The 19931-nt window shown below is 45.3% G+C and overlaps 1 long non-coding RNA gene across 1 annotated transcript in view; it reads right to left on the bottom strand.

The window, feature by feature from the left end:
* Window positions 1–19931, bottom strand: part of LOC139422672 (uncharacterized) — a 1300889-nt gene that overhangs the window by 140599 nt on the left and 1140359 nt on the right. The gene's annotated exons all lie outside the window — the stretch shown is intronic.

Genomic DNA, 19931 nt, shown 5'->3' with positions numbered 1-19931 from the left:
GGGACATAGCTGCAATGCCAGCATGACATCAGAAAGAGAGAGAGAGAGAGAGAGAGACAGAGAGAGAGAGACAGAGAGAAACAGAGAGAGAGAGAGACAGAGAGAGACAGGGAGAGAGACAGAGAGAGACAGAGAGGGAGAGAGAGAGAGAGAGAGAGGCAGAGGGACATACTGTGGCTGCTATGCCAGCATGACATCAGAGAGAGAGAGACAGGGGGACATACTGTAGCTGCTATGCCAGCATGACATCAGAGAGAGAGAGACAGAGGCCAGCATGACATCAGAGAGAAAGAGACAGAGGCCAGCATGACATCAGAAAGAGAGAGAGAGAGAGGGACATACAGACCAACCAAGGAACATCAAAAGTCGTGCTATAAATTCACAGACAACACAAAGATTCCTTGATGTCCTTCCAGATTCCCTCTGTCTACCCAAGGACGCCAGAGAACAAAAATCAGTTAACCACCTAACTGAGGAACTCAATTTAACCTTGCGCAATACCCTAGATGCAGTTGCACCCCTAAAAACTAAAAACATTTCTCATAAGAAACTAGCTCCCTGGTACACAGAAAATAACCGAGCTCTGAAGCAAGCTTCCAGAAAATAGGAACGGAAATGGCGCCACACCAAACTGGAAGTCTTCCGACTAGCTTGGAAAGACAGTACTGTGCAGTACCGAAGAGCCCTTACTGCTGCTCGATCATCCTAATTTTCTAACTTTATTGAGGAAAATAAGAACAATCCGAAATTCCTTTTTGATACTGTCGCAAAGCTAACTAAAAAGCAGCATTCCCCAAGAGAGGATGACTTTCACTTTAGCAGTGATAAATTCATGAATTTCTTTGAGGAAAAGATTATGATTATTAGAAAGCAAATTACGGACTCCTCTTTAAATCTGCGTATTCCTTCAAAGCTCAGTTGTCCTGAGTCTGCACAACTCTGCCAGGACCTAGGATCAAGAGAGACGCTCAAGTGTTTTAGTACTATATCTCTTGAAACAATGATAAAATAATCATGGCCTCTAAACCTTCAAGCTGCATACTAGACCCTATTCCAACTAAACTACTGAAAGAGCTGCTTCCTGTGCTTGGCCCTCCTATGTTGAACATAATAAACGGCTCTCTATCTACCGGATGTGTACCAAACTCACTAAAAGTGGCAGAAATGAAGCCTCTCTTGAAAAAGCCAAACCTTGACCCAGAAAATATAAAAAACTATCGGCCTATATCGAATCTTCCATTCCTCTCAAAAATGTTAGAAAAGGCTGTTGCGCAGCAACTCACTGCCTTCCTGAAGACAAACAATGTATACGAAATGCTTCAGTCTGGTTTTAGACCCCATCATAGCACTGAGACTGCACTTGTGAATGTGGTAAATGACATTTTAATGGCATCGGACCGAGGCTCTGCATCTGTCCTTGTGCTCCTAGACCTTAGTGCTGCTTTTGATACCATCGATCACCATATTCTTTTGTAGAGAATGGAAACCCAAATTGGTCTACACGGACAAGTTCTGGCCTGGTTTAGATCTTATCTGTCGGAAAGATATCAGTTTGTCTCTGTGAATGGTTTGTCCTTTGACAAATCAACTGTAAATTTTGGTGTTCCTCAAGGTTCCGTTTTGGGACCACTATTGTTTTCACTATATAATTTACCTCTTGGGGATGTCATTCGAAAACATAACGTTAACTTTCACTGCTATGCGGATGACACACAGCTGTACATTTCAATGAAACATGGTGAAGCCCCAAAATTGCCCTTGCTAGAAGCATGTGTTTCAGACATAAGGAAGTGGATGGCTGCAAACTGTCTACTTTTAAACTTGGACAAAACAGAGATGCTTGTTCTAGGTCCCAAGAAACAAAGAGATCTTCTGTTGAATCTGACAATTAATCTTAATGGTTGTACAGTCGTCTCAAATAAAACTGTGAAGGACCTCGGCGTTACTCTGGACCGTGATCTCTCTTTTGAAGAACATATCAAGACCATTTCAAGGACAGCTTTTTTCCATCTACGTAACATTGCACAAATCAGGAACTTTCTGACCAAAAATGATGCAGAAATATTAATCCATGCTTTTGTCACTTCTAGGTTAGACTACTGCAATGCTCTACTTTCCGGCTACCCGGATAAAGCACTAAATAAACTTCAGTTAGTGCTAAATACGACTGCTAGAATCCTGACTAGAACCAAAAAATTTGATCATATCACTCCAGTGCTAGCCTCTCTACACTGGCTTCCTGTCAAAGCAAGGGCTGATTTCAAGGTTTTACTGCTAACCTACAAAGCATTACATGGGCTTGCTCCTACCTATATCTCTGATTTGGTCCTGCCGTACATACCTACACGTACGCTACGGTCACAAGACGCAGGCCTCCAAATTGTCCCTAGAATTTCTAAGCAAACAGCTGGAGGCAGGGCTTTCTCCTATAGAGCTCCATTTTTATGGAACGGTCTGCCTACCCATGTCAGAGACGCAAACTCGGTCTCAACCTTTAAGTCTTTACTGAAGACTCATCTCTTCAGTGGGTCATATGATTGAGTGTAGTCTGGCCCAGGAGTGGGAAGGTGAACGGAAAGGCTCTGGAGCAACGAACCGCCCTTGCTGTCTCTGCCTGGCCGGTTCCCCTCTTTCCACTGGGATTCTCTGCCTCTAACCCTATTACAGGGGCTGAGTCACTGGCTTTCTGGGGCTCTCTCATGCCGTCCCTGGAAGGGGTGCGTCACCTGAGTGGTTTGATTCACTGATGTGGTCATCCTGTCTGGGTTGGCGCCCCCCCTTGGGTTGTGCCATGGCGGAGATCTTTGTGGGCTATACTCAGCCTTGTCTCAGGATGGTAAGTTGGTGGTTGAAGATATCCCTCTAGTGGTGTGGGGGCTGTGCTTTGGCAAAGTGGGTGGGGTTATATCCTTCCTGTTTGGCCCTGTCCGGGGGTATCGTTGGATGGGACCACAGTGTCTCCTGACCCCTCCTGTCTCAGCCTCCAGTATTTATGCTGCAGTAGTTTATGTGTCGGGGGGCTAGGGTCAGTTTGTTATATCTGGAGTACTTCTCCTGTCCTATTCGGTGTCCTGTGTGAATCTAAGTGTGCGTTCTCTAATTCTCTCCTTCTCTCTTTCTTTCTCTCTCTCGGAGGACCTGAGCCCTAGGACCATGCCCCAGGACTACCTGACATGATGACTCCTTGCTGTCCCCAGTCCACCTGACCGTGCTGCTGCTCCAGTTTCAACTGTTCTGCCTTATTATTATTCGACCATGCTGGTCATTTATGAATATTTGAACATCTTGGCCATGTTCTGTTATAATCTCCACCCGGCACAGCCAGAAGAGGACTGGCCACCCCACATAGCCTGGTTCCTCTCTAGGTTTCTTCCTAGGTTTTGGCCTTTCTAGGGAGTTTTTCCTAGCCACCGTGCTTCTACACCTGCATTGCTTGCTGTTTCGGGTTTTAGGCTGGGTTTCTGTACAGCACTTTGAGATATCAGCTGATGTAAGAAGGCCTATATAAATAAGTTTGATTTGATTTGATTTGATGACTGTAGTTGCTATGCTAGCATGACATCAGAGAGAGAGAGACAGGGGGACATACTGTAGCTGCTATGCCAGCATGACATTAGAGAGAGAGAGACAGGGGGACATACTGTAGCTGCTATGCCAGCATGACATCAGAGAGAGAGAGACAGGGGGACATACTGTAGCTGCGATGCCAGCATGACATCAGAGAGAGAGACAGAGAGAGACAGAGAGAGAGAGAGACAGGGGGACATACTGTAGCTGCCATGCCAGCATGACATCAGAGAGAGAGAGACAGAGAGAGACAGAGAGAGAGATAGACAGGGGGACATACTGTAGCTGCTATGCCAGCATAACATCAGAGAGAGAGAGACAGAGGGACATACTGTGGCTGCTATGCCAGCATAACATCAGAGAGAGAGAGACAGAGGAACATACTGTAGCTGCTATGCCAGCATGACATCAGAGAGAGGGAGACAGAGGGACATACTGTAGCTGCTATGTCAGCATGACATCAGAGAGAGAGAGACAGAGGGACATACTGTAGCTGCTATGCCAGCATGGCATCAGAGAGAGAGAGAGACAGGGGGACATACTGTAGCTGCTAAGCCAGCATGACATCAGAGAGAGAGAGACAGAGAGAGACAGAGGGACATAATGTAGCTGCTATGCCAGCTTGACATCAGAGAGAGAGAGACAGAGAGAGAGACAGGGGGACATACTGTAGCTGCTATGCCAGCATGACATCAGAGAGAGAGAGAGAGACAGAGACAGAGAGAGAGACAGGGGGACATACTGTAGCTGCTATGCCAGCATAACATCAGAGAGAGAGAGACAGAGGGACATACTGTAGCTGCTATGCCAGCATAACATCAGAGAGAGAGAGACAGAGGGACATACTGTAGCTGCTATGCCAGCATGACATCAGAGAGAGAGAGACAGAGGGACATACTGTAGCTTGTATGCCAGCATGACATCAGAGAGAGAGAGACAGGGGGACATACTGTAGCTGCTATGCCAGCATGACATCAGAGAGAGAGGAGGGAGACGGGGAAAAAGATACGATATCAGATCCGTCTGTCCTGGCAGTGTGCTGATGTCGGCTGAGTGTGTGTACGTGTGTGTACGTGTGTGTGCGTGTGTGTGCGTGTGTGTGTGTGTGTGTGTATGTGTGTGTGTATGTGTGTGTGTGTGTGTGTGTGTGTGTGTGTGTGTGTGTGTGTGCGTGTGCTAGTGCGTGCATGTGCGTGTGCTAGTGCGTGCATGTGCGTGTGCTAGTGTGTGCGCGTGCGTGTGCTGGTGTGTGCGGTGTGCGCGTGCGTGCGCCAGTGCGTGCGTGTGCTAGTGCGCGCGCGTGCGTGTGCTAGTGCGTGTGTGTGTGTGTGTGTGTGTGTGTGTGTGTGTGTGTGTGTGTGAGATCCAGGTGTGTCAGGCCCCTGCTGCCTCCTCACCAGCCCCTTTGAGGCCTGTGGGATTACAGCAGACAGCTTAGCAGCAAGCAACAATATTTCCACGGAGAGATCAGCGCCTCAGATCAGCTGAAAACATCAACTCTTTCATTCCTGCTCCACTTTCAGATGCTAAGCTTTAACCATGGAGACACTGACAGGGACAGATGTCCTTCCTTTTCCTACAGCTACTTTAGACCAGGGCCCATAGGGAACTATGTAGGGGAATAGGGCCCATAGGGAACTATGTAGGGGAACAGGGGAACATAGGGAACTATGTAGGGGAATTGGGCCCATAGGGAACTATGTAGGGGAATAGAGCCCATAGGGAACTATGTAGGGGAATAGGGCCCATAGGGAACTATGTAGGGAAATAGGGCCCATAGGGAACTATGTAGGGGAATAGAGCCCATAGGGAACTATGTAGGGGAATAGGGGAACATAGGGAACTATGTAGGGGAATAGGGGAACATAGGGAACTATGTAGGGGAATAGGGGAACATAGGGAACTATGTAGGGGAATAGGGGAACATAGGGAACTATGTAGGGGAATAGGGGAACATAGGGAACTATGTAAGGGAATAGGGGAACATAGGGAACTATGTAGGGGAATAGGGCCCATAGGGAACTATGTAGGGGAATAGGGGAACATAGGGAACTTTGTAGGGGAACAGGGGAACATAGGGAACTATGTAGGGGAATAGGGCCCATAGGGAACTATGTATGGGAATAGAGCCCATAGGGAACTATGTAGGGGAATAGGGCCCATAGGGAACTATGTAGGGGAATAGGGGAACATAGAGAACGTTGTAGGGGAACAGGGGAACATAGGGAACTATGTAGGGGAATAGGGCCCATATGGAACTATGTAGGGGAATAGAGCCCATAGGGAACTGTGTAGGGGAATAGGGCCCATAGGGAACTATGTAGGGGAATAGGGCCCATATGGAACTATATAGGGGAATAGAGCACATAGGGAACTATGTAGGGGAATAGGGGAACATAGGGAACTATGTAGGGGAATAGGGGAACATAGGGAACTATGTAAGGGAATAGGGGAACATAGGGAACTATGTAGGGGAATAGGGCCCATAGGGAACTATGTAGGGGAATAGGGGAACATAGGGAACTTTGTAGGGGAACAGGGGAACATAGGGAACTATGTACGGGAATAGAGCCCATAGGGAACTATGTAGGGGAATAGGGCCCATATGGAACTATGTAGGGGAATAGGGAACATAGAGAACTTTGTAGGGGAACAGGGGAACATAGGGAACTATGTAGGGGAATAGGGCCCACAGGGAACTATGTAGGGGAATAGAGCCCATAGGGAACTATGTAGGGGAATAGGGCCCATAGGGAACTATGTAGGGGAAAAGGGCCCATATGGAACTATGTAGGGGAATAGAGCCCATAGGGAACTATGTAGGGGAATAGGGGAACATAGGGAACTATGTAGGGGAATAGGGGAACATAGGGAACTATGTAGGGGAATAGGGGAACATAGGGAACTATGTAGGGGAATAGGGGAACATAGGGAACTATGTAAGGGAATAGGGGAACATAGGGAACTATGTAGGGGAATAGGGCCCATAGGGAACTATGTAGGGGAATAGGGCCCATAGAGAACTGTGTAGGGGAACAGGGGAACATAGGGAACTATGTAGGGTATTAGAGTGCCATAGGGAACTATGTAGGGTATTAGGGAACTATATAGGGTATTAGAGTGCCATAGGGAACTATGTAGGGTATTAGGGAACTATGTAGGGGATTAGAGTGCCATAGGGAACTATGTAGGGTATTAGAGTGCCATAGGGAACTATGTAGGGGATTAGAGTGCCATAGGGAACTATGTAGGGGATTAGAGTGCCATAGGGAACTATGTAAAGGAATAAAGTGCCGTAGGGAACTATGTAGGGTAACAGGGGAACATAGGGAACTATGTAGGGTATTAGGGAACTATGTAGGGGATTCGGGAACTGTGTAGGGGATTAGAGTGCCATAGGGAACTATGTAGGGTATTAGGGAACTATGTAGGGGATTAGAGTGCCATAGAGAACTATGTAGGGTATTAGGGAACTATGTAGGGTAACAAGGGAACATAGGGAACTATGTAGGGTATTAGGGAACTATGTAGGGGATTAGGGAACTATGTAGGGGATTAGAGTGCCATAGGGAACTATGTAGGGTATTAGGGAACTATGTAGGGGATTAGGGAACTGTGTAGGGGATTAGAGTGCCATAGGGAACTATGTAGGGTATTAGGGAACTATGTAGGGGATTAGGGAACTGTGTAGGGGATTAGAGTGCCATAGGGAACTATGTAGGGTATTAGGGAACTATGTAGGTGATTAGAGTGCCATAGGGAACTATATAGGGTATTAGGGAACTATGTAGGGTAACAGGGGAACATAGGGAACTATGTAGGGTATTAGGGAACTATGTAGGGGATTAGGGAACTATGTAGGGGATTAGAGTGCCATAGGGAACTATGTAGGGTATTAGGGAACTATGTAGGGGATTAGGGAACGGTGTAAGGGATTAGAGTGCCATAGGGAACTACACATCCATTTAAAAGATAAGGGTCACATATGAATGTCCTTGTTTTTGAAAGATAAGCACATTTGTTGTCCATTAAAATAATATCAAATTGATCAGAAATACACTGTAGACATTGTTAATGTTGTAAATGACTATTGTAGCTGGAAACGGCAGACTATTTTAAATGGAATTGTCACGACTTCCGCCGAAGTTGGTCCCTCTCCTTGTTCGGGCGTCATTCGGCTATCGCTGATCCGCTTTTCATTTTCCATTGGTTTTGTCTTGTCTTCCATCACACCTGGTTCCAATTCCATCAATTACATGTTGTGTATTTAACCCTCTGTTTCCAATCCCCCCCCCCCATGTCCTTGGCTGTAATAATTTCTTGTAGTGCTTATGCTGGTATTGACCGGGTTTTGTTTGACCCATGTATTGTATTGTTCTGTTGCCGGTGGTTTATGGATATTAAACGACACCGTTGTAAATCAGTTCTCGCTCTCCTGCGCCTGTCTTCTCTGCCGCCAGTACGCACCTCGCTACAGGAATAGGCGTACAGAGGCCCATTATCAGCAACCATCGCTCCTGTGTTCCAATGACACGTTGTGTTAGCTAATCCAGGTTTATCATTTTTAAAGGCTAATTGATCATTAGAAAACCTGTAATTATGTTAGCACGACTGAAAACTGTTATTCTGATTAAAGAAGCATTACAACTTGACTTCTTTAGACTAGTTGAGTATCTGGAGCATCATGACCTGAGTATTCTTTGTTTTCTTTATTGTTTTGGTTAGGTCAGTGTGTGACATGGGTGATGTATGTGTTTTTGTACTGTCTAGGGGTTTTGTAGGTTTTTGGAGTTGTTTATCATCTAGGTGTTTATATATGTCTATGGTTGTCTAGATTGGTTCTCAATCAGAGGCAGGTGTTTATCGGTGTCTCTGATTGGGAACCATATTTAGGCAGCCATCTTCTTTGGGTATTTTGTGGGTTATTATCCATGTCTATGTCTAGTTGCCTGTGTCTGCACTAGTTTTATATAGCTTCACGTACGGTTTGTTGTTTTGTTTAAGTGTTCAAGTGTTATTCGTCTTCATTAAAAAATATGTATTCATCTTATGCTGCGCCTTGGTCTCCTCCATACCACGAATGTTACAGAAAAACCCACCTTAAAAGGACCAAGCAGCGTGATTGGGAGGAACAGCGCTTAATGGAGAAATGGACCCGGGAGAAGGACGAATGGGTAACAACCTGGGAGGAGATTGAGAGTTGGTCGATCGATCCAGGGAGAGTGCCAGAGCCTGCATGGGATTCTTTGGAACAGTGCGAGGAGGGATACAGGAGAATGGAGGAACAGCGAAGATATAAGGGTACACGGCTAGCACGGAAGCCCGAGAGGCAGCCCCAACAATTTTGGGGGTGGCGGCACACGAGGAGATTGGCTAAGTCAGGTAAGAGACGTGAGCCAACTCCTCGTGCTTACCGTGGGGAGCGTGTAACTGGTCAGGGTGCGCATTTCCAGCCCGGTGGGCTGTATTCCAGCTCCTCGCATTGGCCGGGCTAGAATGAGCATCCAGCCAGGACGGGTTGTGTCAGCTTTACACTCCAGACCTCCAGTATGCCTCCACAGCCCAGTACTTCCTGTGCCTGCTCCCTGCACTCGCCCTGAGGTGCGTGTGCCAAGCCCAGTACCACCAGTGCCAACACCACGCACCAGGCTTCCTGTGCGTCTCCAGAGCCCCGTACTCCCTGTTCCTCCTCCCCGCACTCACCATGAGGTGCGTGTCTCCAGCCCTGTACCACCAGTGCCGGCACCACGTACCAGGCCACCAGTGCGCCTCCAGGATCCAGTACTCCCTGTTCCTGCTCCTCGCACTCGCCCTGAGGTGCGTGTCCCCAGCCCGGAACCACCAGTGCCGGCACCACGCACCAGGCCACCAGGGCGACTCGGCAGTCCAGTACTCCCTGTTCCTCCTCCCCGCACTCACCATGAGGTGCGTGTCTCCAGCCCTGTACCACCAGTGCCGGCACCACGTACCAGGCCACCAGTGCGCCTCCAGGATCCAGTACTCCCTGTTCCTGCTCCTCGCACTCGCCCTGAGGTGCGTGTCCCCAGCCCGGAACCACCAGTGCCGGCACCACACACCAGGCCTACAGTGCGCCTCATCAGTCCAGAGCGTTCGGCTACAGTACCCAGTCCAGAGCTTCCGGCAACAGTACCCAGTCCAGAGCGTCCGGCTACAGTCTACAGACCGGAACCTCCTACAACGGATCGCAGTCCGGAGTCTACCACGACGGGTCGCAGTCCGGAACCTACCACGACGGGTCACAGTCCGGATCTGCCAGAGTCTCCCTCCAGTCCGGATCTGGAGCAGTCAGGAGCCGCCAGAGCCGTCAGCCAGCCAGGAGCCGCCAGAGCCATCAGCCAGCCAGGAGCCGCCAGAGCCATCAGCCAGCCAGGAGCCGCCAGAGCCGTCAGCCAACCAGGAGCTGCCGATGCCATCAGCCAGCCAGGAGCCGCCAGAGCCGTCAGCCAGCCAGGAGCCGCCAGAGCCGTCAGCCAGCCAGGAGCCGCCAGAGCCATCAGCCAGCCAGGAGCTGCCAGAGCCGTGAGCCAGCCAGGAGCCGCCAGAGCCGTGAGTCAGCCAGGAGCCGCCAGAGCCGTCAGCCAGCCAGGAACCGCCAGAGCCGTCAGCCAGCCAGGAGCTGCCAGGGCCGTCAGCCAGCCAGGAGCTGCCAGAGCCGTCAGCCAACCAGGAGCTGCCGATGCCGCCTGTCACACCGGCGATGCTGGAATCTCACTCCTGTCCGGAGCTGCCAGAGCCGCTCCTCAGTCCAGTGACGCCCTCTACGATGATCTTCAGTCCGGGGTCCGCTGCGAGGGTCCCCGGTCCAGAGGCGCCACCTAAGTGGGCCAAGACTGAGGTAGAGCGGGGTCCACGTTCTGCACCCAAACCGCCGCCGTGAAAAAGGCCCACCCGGACCCTCCCCTTTAGATTAGGCTTTGCGGCCAGAGTCCGCACCTTTGTCGGGGCGTACTGTCACGCCCTGACCTGAGTATTCTTTGTTTTCTTTATTGTTTTGGTTAGGTCAGGGTGTGACATGGGTGATGTATGTGTTTTTTGTACTGTCTAGGGGTTTTGTAGGTTTTTGGGGTTGTTTATCATCTAGGTGTTTATATATTTATATGGTTGCCTAGATTGGTTCTCAATCAGAGGCAGGTGTTTATCGTTGTCTCTGATTGGGAACCGTATTTAGGCAGCCATCTTCTTTGGGTATTTCGTGGGTTATTATCTATTATCTATAGCTAGTTGCCTGTGTCTGCACATTTAGATTATATAGCGCCACGGTCGTTTGTTGTTTTTGTAGTTTATTTAGTGATCGTCTTCGTTAAATACAGAACATGCATTCACATCACGTTGCGCCTTGGTCTCCTCACTACGATGATCGTGACAATGTCCTTGGAAATGTTCTTGTTGCTTACAACCTCATGCTAATCGCATTAGCCTACGTTAGCTGAACCGTCCCGTGGAAGGGACACTGATCCCAAAGAGGTTCTATGTGTGGATGATGCTATTATGTATTGCCTCGAGTGTTGATTTAGCTGTGTCGAAACTACAGTCAGTCATGGACCACATGTTCACTCATTAGATGATTCAGATGGATCACATGTTCACTCATTAGATGATTCAGATGGATCACATGTTCACTCATTAGATGATTCAGATGGACCACATGTTCATTCATTAGATGATTCAGATGGATCACATGTTCACTCATTAGATGATTCAGATGGACCACATGTTCATTCATTAGATGATTCAGATGGACCACATGTTCAATCATTAGATGATTCAGATGGACCACATGTTCACTCATTAGATGATTCAGATGGATCACATGTTCACTCATTAGATGATTCAGATGGACCACATGTTCACTCATTAGATGATTCAGATGGACCACATGTTCATTCATTAGATGATTCAGATGGATCACATGTTCACTCATTAGATGATTCAGATGGACCACATGTTCACTCATTAGATGATTCAGATGGACCACATGTTCACTCATTAGATGATTCAGATGGATCACATGTTCACTCATTAGATGATTCAGATGGACCACATGTTCATTCATTAGATGATTCAGATGGACCACATGTTCACTCATTAGATGATTCAGATGGATCACATGTTCACTCATTAGATGATTCAGATGGACCACATGTTCACTCATTAGATGATTCAGATGGATCACATGTTCAGTCATTAGATGATTCAGATGGACAACATGTTCACTCATTAGATGATTCAGATGGATCACATGTTCACTCATTAGATGATTCTCCAATCGAACGTGTTCCCGCCTATAAATACTTAGCCATTTGGATTGATATGGATTTGACGTTTAGAAAACATAGAGATGAGCTGTTTAAGAAGAAGCTAAGATTTAAAGTTGTTATTTTTCTACAGAAAAAAATACGTTGCCTTTCTCTAATCAGTAGGAAGTAGATTATTCACTCAATCTTTTTTATCTGTTCTTTATTATGGTGATAATATTAATGAAAGTGCAGCTGCTAAAACTCTTAAACCTTTAGATGCCTTCTACCATAATGCACTTTGTCTTGTTACAGGTGACAGTTGTGATACTCATCACTGCGTCCTGTATGAAAAGGTTGGCTGCACTATCGTTATGACCAGTAGATCTCTAAATTACTCCCTTTTTTGTTGACCAGGCGCTACTTCATAAACTTCCTTCTTATCTAACTTTGCTGTTGAACCTGAGTTGCCTAAGCCGTTCGCAGGATTGGTTAACTCTTTGAGGTTCCTTCCTAAGGGTCTCCACCGAACTAGGTAAACCTGCTTTTAGTTTTAATGCACCTTATTGCTGGAACCTAATTCAAAATACATGTAATCTTGATGTTCTGGTGCTGTTTAGGCAATTTCAACTATTTATTGGGAGGAATGTAATTGTTTTTCTGCGTGATTTGTGATGTTATATTTGATTAACTGACTTATTGGGAAGGTGGCATCCTATGATGGTTCTTCAGTAAGGCCATTTTACTGTCAATGTTTTACCATTTACAGTACCAGCAGTTCAATAATGCAGAATACATACTATCGTCGTGGCCAAAAGTTTTGATAATGACACAAATATTAATTTTCACGAAGTCTGCTGCCTCAGTTTGTATGATGGCAATTGGCATATTCTCCAGAATGTTATGAAGAGTGATCAGATGAATTGCAATTCATTGCAAAGTCCCTCTTTGCCATGCAAATGAACTGAATCCCCCAAAAAACATTTCCACTGCATTTCAGCCCCGCCACAAAAGGACCAGCTGACATCATGTCATTGATTCTCTCATTAACACGGGTGAGAGTGTTGACGAGGACAAGGCTGGAGATGAGTCTGTCATGCTGATTGAGTTCGACTAACAGACTGGAAGCTTCAAAAGGAGGGTGGTGCTTGGAATCATTGTTCTTTCTCTGTCAACGATGGTTGCCTACAAGGAAACACGTACCATCATCATTGCTTTGCACAAAAAGGGCTTCACAGGCAAGGATATTGCTGCCAGTAACTGCACCTAAATCAACCATTTATCGGATCATCAAGAACTTCAAGGAGAGCGGTTCAATTGTTGTGAAGAAGGCTTCAGGGCGGCTAAGAAAGTCCAGCAAGAGCCAGGACCGTCTCCTAAAGTTGATTCAGCTGCGGGATCGGGGCACCACCAGTACAGAGCTTGGTCAGGAATGGCAGCAGGCAGGTGTGAGTGCATCTGCACGCACAGTGAGGCGAATACTTTTGGAGGAAGGCCTGGTGTCAAGAAGGGCAGCAAAGAAGCCACTTTTCTCCAGGAAAAACATAAGGGACAAACTGATACTCTGCAAAAGGTACAGAGATTGGACTGCTGAGGACTGGGGTAAAGTCATTTTCTCTGATGAATCCCCTTTCCGATTGTTTGGGGCATTCGGAAAAAAGCTTATCCGGAGAAGACAAGGTGAGCGCTACCATCAGTCCTGTGTCATGCCAACAGTAAAGCATCCTGAGACCATTCATGTGTGGGGTTGCTTCCCAGCCAAGGGAGTGGGCTCACTCACAATTTTGCCTAAAAACACAGCCATGAATAAAGAATGGTACCAACACATCCTCCGAGAGCAACTTCTCCCAACCATCCAGGAACAGTTTGGTGACGAACAATGCCTTTTCCAGCATGATAGAGCACCTTGCCATAAGGCAAAAGTGGTAACTAAATGGCTCGGGGAACAAAACATCAATATTTTGGGTCCATGGACAGGAAACTCCCCAGACCTTAATCCCATTGAGAACTTGTGGTCAATCCTCAAGAGGCGGGTGAACAAACAAAAACCCACAAATTCTGACAAACTCCAAGCATTGATTATTCAAGAATGGGCTGCCATCAGTCAGGATGTGGCCCAGAAGTTAATAGACAGCATGCCAGGGCAGATTGCAGAGGTCTTGAAAAAGAAGGGTCAACACTGCAAATATTGACACCTATGAAATGCTTGTAATTATACTTCAGTATTCCATAGTAACATCTGACAAAAATATCTAAAGACACTGAAGCAGCAAACTTTGTGGAAATTAACATTTGTGTCATTCTCAAACTTTTGGCCACGACTGTACATATTTTGCAGAAATTGAGAAATCTGACCATCTCTTGGCATTGTGGCACGGCATGAGCAGTTATTAATTTATTAATAGAGTCATAGATTCATAGAATGGAGTTAGAAGGTTGACCTCCTTTGAAAGATAGGAGGTGTTGCCTCTGCACTTTACCAGGCGTTCAACATTTAACGACTTAAAGACTTGAACATCGAAATATCAAGTTGTTTTTTGGTTTTATATGCAAAAAGCGAAGAAGAAAAAAAACACTTTTACAATTTTATGATTTCTATTCTATAGACTTATTTTTCTGCTGTGTTATTGACTGTATGTTTGTTTTACTCCATATGTAACTCTGTGTTGTTATATGTGTCACACTGCTTTGCTTTATCTTGGCCAGGTCGCAGTTGTTTATGGAAAGACCCACTGGTAGCCTAGTTTACAGAAAGACCCACTGGTAGCCTAGTTTATAGAAAGACCCACTGGTACCCTAGTTTATAGAAAGATCCACTGGTAGCCTAGTTTACAGAAAGACCCATTGGTACCCTAGTTTATAGAAAGACCCACTGGTACCCTAGTTTATAGAAAGACCCACTGGTAGCCTAGTTTACAGAAAGACGCACTGGTACCCTAGTTTATAGAAAGACCCACAGGTACCCTAGTTTATAGAAAGACCCACTGGTACCCTAGTTTATCGAAAGACCCACTGGTACCCTAGTTTACAGAAAGACCCACTGGTACCCTAGTTTATGGAAAGACCCACTGGTAGCCTAGTTTATCGAAAGACCCACTGGTACCCTAGTTTACGGAAAGACCCACTGGTACCCTAGTTTATAGAAAGACCCACTGGTACCCTAGTTTATCGAAAGACCCACTGGTAGCCTAGTTTATAGAAAGACCCACTGGTACCCTAGTTTATGGAAAGACACACTGGTACCCTAGTTTATGGAAAGACCCTTGGTGTGTCAGACATTGTTCATATGACACTTGTCTGATTTAAACACCATGTCTAGATAAAGCTGTGGTTAGGGGGATTTATTTGTTAAAGACAGCAAACAAAGGTTTAGTTTTTTTAAACCTCTAATCTAGGCCGTGGGAGATGATTAACAGGTAAGTGGGACCGAAGCTCTATTCATTCATTCTTTAGGAGGGTATGTCCCAAGTGATACGCTATTTCCTATGGGTCCTGGTGAAAACTAGTGCACTATATAGGGAATAGGGTGCCACTTGGGACTTAGACTGTCCTCTGTGTGACTCCATCTTTACTCTCATTCAGGACTAACAAGTCCTCAACTGGCAGCTTCATTAAATAGTACCCGCAAAACCAGTCTCAATGTCAACAGCGAAGAGGTGACTCCGGGATGCTGGCCTTCAAGGCAAAGTTGCAAAGAAAAAGCCATATCTCAGACTGGCAAACAAAATAAGAAAATATTAAGATGGGCAAAAGAACACTGGACAGAGGAACTCTGCCTAGAAGGCCAGCATCCCGGAGTCGCCTCTTCACTGTTTACGTTGAGACTGGTGTTTTGCGGGTACTGTTTAATGAAGCTGCCAGTTGAGGACTTGTGAGGCGTATGTTCCTCAAACTAGACACTAATGTACATGTCCTCTTGCGCAGTTGTGCACCGGGGCCTCCCACTCCTCTTTCTATTCTGGTTAGAGCCAGTTTGCGCTGTTCTGTGAAGGGAGTGGTATACAGCGTTGTACGAGATCTTCAGATTCTTGGCAATTTCTCTCACGGAATAGCATTCATTTCTCAGAACAAGAATAGACGAATTTCAGAAGAAAGTCTTTGTTTCTATTTTGAGCCTGTAATCGAACCCACAACTGCTGATGTGTCATGATCGTCGTATGGAGGAGACCAAGTAAGATGAATACATATTTTTAATGGAGACGAAGAACACTTGAACACTTAAACAAAACAACAAACCGACCGTGACGCTGTATAAAACTACTGCAGACAACTAGACATAGATAATAACCCACAAAATAACCAAAGAAGATGGCTGCCTAAATATGGTTCCCAATCAGAGACACCGATAAACACCTGCCTCTGATTGAGAACCAATCTAGGCAACACTAGACATATATAAACACCTAGATGATAAACAACCCCGTAAACCTACAAAACCCCTAGACAGTACAAAAACACATACATCACCCATGTCACACCCTGACCTGGATTTCTTCTTCTGTAAATAGCCTAAAAGAAAAGCTTTGACTATAATTTCTCTGATTTTCAGCAAATTTCCCCTGTCTGCACCCAGCACAATTTCATTGTGAATAGGCTCAAAAGTTCTTTGAAAAAGATTTTCCCGCTGGAATAAAATGGTTGTTAACTGTGTTAATGATGGTATTTGTTCCCGTAATGAGGCCAGAATCTGAAATAATTTGTTGTGGCAGAGAGGAAGACGTAGAACCCTTTTTGGATTTAACAGTTTTCCAGAATTAAGCCGGGTTCCCATTACAATCTGAAAGAGAGGTTACCTACAAATCAGATTTAGCCTTTCTGATTTGTCCTACACAATGATTATTCAGTTACTTAAAAGCTTACCAGTCCGGGGCCTAAGACTGTGTTCCTGGCCTTCACCCAAGCAGCATCTCTTTTATGAATGACTTCTGATCATTCCGGGGTGTTCTCGGCATTCAATCTACCTTTAACCCAAATATTTTTAAAGGGAGCATGATTATCCACAACAATATTGAAGACATCGACAAAGAGGCTGACAGTTAAATCCGGTTCGATTTTTGTATTCTCACATCTCTAACACAAACAACTGGGCAATGGTCAGTTATATCTTTGGCAACACCAACACCAGTAGAAACATATTTCTCTACTGTATCCGATAAGATAAGATCTATCAGAGTTGACTTTGAAGGCTCTTTAGGGTTGGGCCGTGTAGGCTTAGTCACCAGCTGGGTTAGGTTTGAATCATTACACATGTCTTTTACATTGTCTGAAGCCTCCATTTCCCCAATCATAATCTAGGATAATAAACTTCTGATTTAATAAAATAAGACAACAAACTTGAGTGCACAAAAGGTTAGCCCAGGGAGGATGGTAAGAAAAGTGTTTAAAGGGAGGAAGTAAACATCTTTTGGGGATGTTATAATGTGGACTTCATGCACGCAGGTACAGATTGATCATTTGTTTAAATACAGTGCTGACTTTTCTACAGTGATCACACAGTTTATTGTTCACTGTTTACATGCTTTTACATATATATATATATATATATATCTTCAATGTCTTTGAAATCTAAACACTATACCATGAAGAGAAAACAGATATATAGAAAATACTGACCTTACCGTAACCAAACATGAACATGTAAATATTGACCTTACAGTAATCAAACATTAACATGTCAAATGGCCTCTCTGAATTGGCTTTTTAACTTATCATTACTTATTTGTGGATTTTAATTGAGTTAATAATAATATGTAGTGTCTAATATCTCCATCGTTCAACCAGGAAAAAGTGGAGAGCAGAGCAGTCCTGAGCTTAGTCTCGTGGCCAGACTATGTGATCCAGTGACGATCAGTGCCGTTAAAGATGGAGGTACATTTTTCTTTGTTCACGAGCACGGCCTTATTTCTATAACAGCCTATCGGATGACTCTCATTCATATTCCATTCACACAGTTCAATGTACCATCGATAGGTTTTAAGCTGCTACATGATACTCTTATTGTCCCTATACACGTCATGAGGTTGCCACATCCTTAGCCTACGAATAACGGACAGTGACACACAATACCGCCTGCATCTAGCTGATCTGGGATGTAATCATTAGTCCCGACAGTTGCAAACGAAAGTTTCTATTGGACATATTCAGGTATGTTGATCCCTGTTTTGTTTTCCGTTTGCTTCCATTTAAGAAATGTTTTTCAACAGAATCGACAGAATGAATTACACCCCTGATCACGCGTAAAAAATAGTTCACTTTCATAGCAGCCATGTTGTAATCCTCCTCTATGCGTTCTCCTCCACTCACCTTGTCCCTTCGCTTGAGGACTTCAATGCACAACACATCATCTGTATGTGACCAGGCAAAAAAAATAACTTTCCAAGCCAAACCATATCATAACTGCTACACGCAGCCTACATAATTGTCGCAATATTAGTTAACGTAACATCCTAGTCAGCATAGCCAATAGAAATAATGTGTTAGTAAACCCGCTACAATCATACAGTAACATTACATTGTACAGTCACTAAGCAGTTACACTGGCGAGCCTCAGTGGAAATGAATTAGAACAACCAAAAGCATACCTTGACTTGGAAGAGTTCCAGTGTTGTGTTGGAAAGTCATTGCCAGCTAGCTAACATAGCATCCCTCTGTTATAGCCAGCTAGCTAACATAGCATCCCTCTGTTATAGCCAGCTAGCTAACATAGCATCCCTCTGTTATAGCCAGCTAGCTAACATAGCATCCCTCTGTTATAGCCAGCTAGCTAACATAGCATCCCTCTGTTATAGCCAGCTAGTTAACATAGCATCCCTCTGTTATAGCCAGCTAGCTAACATAGCATCCCTCTGTTATAGCCAGCTAGCTAACATAGCAACCTTCTGTTTGAGTCGCGTGTTTCAGTAGGCTAAACTAGCTAGCTGCATTTGTTAGCTAAGTAAGTGAAACTGAAAAAAAATGACAATCTCTACTCTCTTTTTCTCTTTTGCTTAATTTGTTCAAAAGGGTTCAACTATTGTTTTTCTCTCTCTCTCTCTTTGTGTCAACTACTCACCACTTGTTATGCACTGCAGTGCTAGCTAGCTCTAGCTTATGCTTTCAGTGCTGGATTAATTCTCTGATCCTTTGATTGGGTGGACAACATGTCAGTTCATGCTGCAAGAGTAAGTCTATGGAAGGGGTGAGAACCATGAGCTGGGTTTTGTATTGAAATGAATGTACCCAGAGGAGGACAGAAACTAGCTGTCCTCTGGCTACACCATGGTGCTACCATACAGAGTGCTGTTGAGGCTACTGTAGACTTTCTTTGCAAAATAGTGTTTTGATCAACTGCTAGGTGACGTGATTATATTTTGCATAATTTTTAAAAACTTTTTAATTGTTTTACAATTTAGATTTGTATGAAATTCACTGAGGAGGATGGTCTTCCCCTTTGTCCTCCGAGGAGCCTCCACTGATCAGATATGAATAACTGAAACCTCCCCGGGCCTCCAGCCCTCCTGTACTGGGGTTAACAGGAAGTTTCAGACCTTCATCTCCGGACCAACCCTGTGGATTGGGCAACACGGGCTCACGTACAGTATCATTCAATTGCTAATTACCCCTAGCCAGGATTAAAATGTCTGCTGTTGACAGCCAGTGTCTGCTTGTCAAATGTTCCGCAACAAAAATCAATATTTTATCATCAGGGAGGAGGGGGGGGGGGGGGGGGGGGGGGGGGGGGGGGGTTATTTCAGGGATTTTGGGTGCGGTAAAGGCGGTAGTCCCTCACACACACACACACACACACACACACACACACACACACACACACACACGGTCAATTGTTACACACATCCTTGTTCTGTCAAGAAGGCATGTTACCATGTCCTTCAAACTACACTACAACATATATATTTTATATTTTTTTTTTTCAACCTTTATTATTAACTTAACACCATCTGGTAAACAGTTAGTATGTCTGCATCCCAAATGGTCCCCTAAACCCTCTACAAGGCTCTATGTTTGCCCAGGGTTCTCGAGAATAGGGTGCTATTTGGGAAACAGTTCGTATCTGCACTGGGTTTTAATAACTCCTGTCTGTAGTCTCAAACCACCTACATTTTTAGCTAA

Source organism: Oncorhynchus clarkii, chromosome 12 (assembly GCF_045791955.1).
Source record: "Oncorhynchus clarkii lewisi isolate Uvic-CL-2024 chromosome 12, UVic_Ocla_1.0, whole genome shotgun sequence".
Lineage (NCBI taxonomy): Eukaryota > Metazoa > Chordata > Actinopteri > Salmoniformes > Salmonidae > Oncorhynchus > Oncorhynchus clarkii.
Note: the sequence above shows the minus strand (reverse complement) of the source record. Positions and strands in the feature narration are given on the sequence as shown.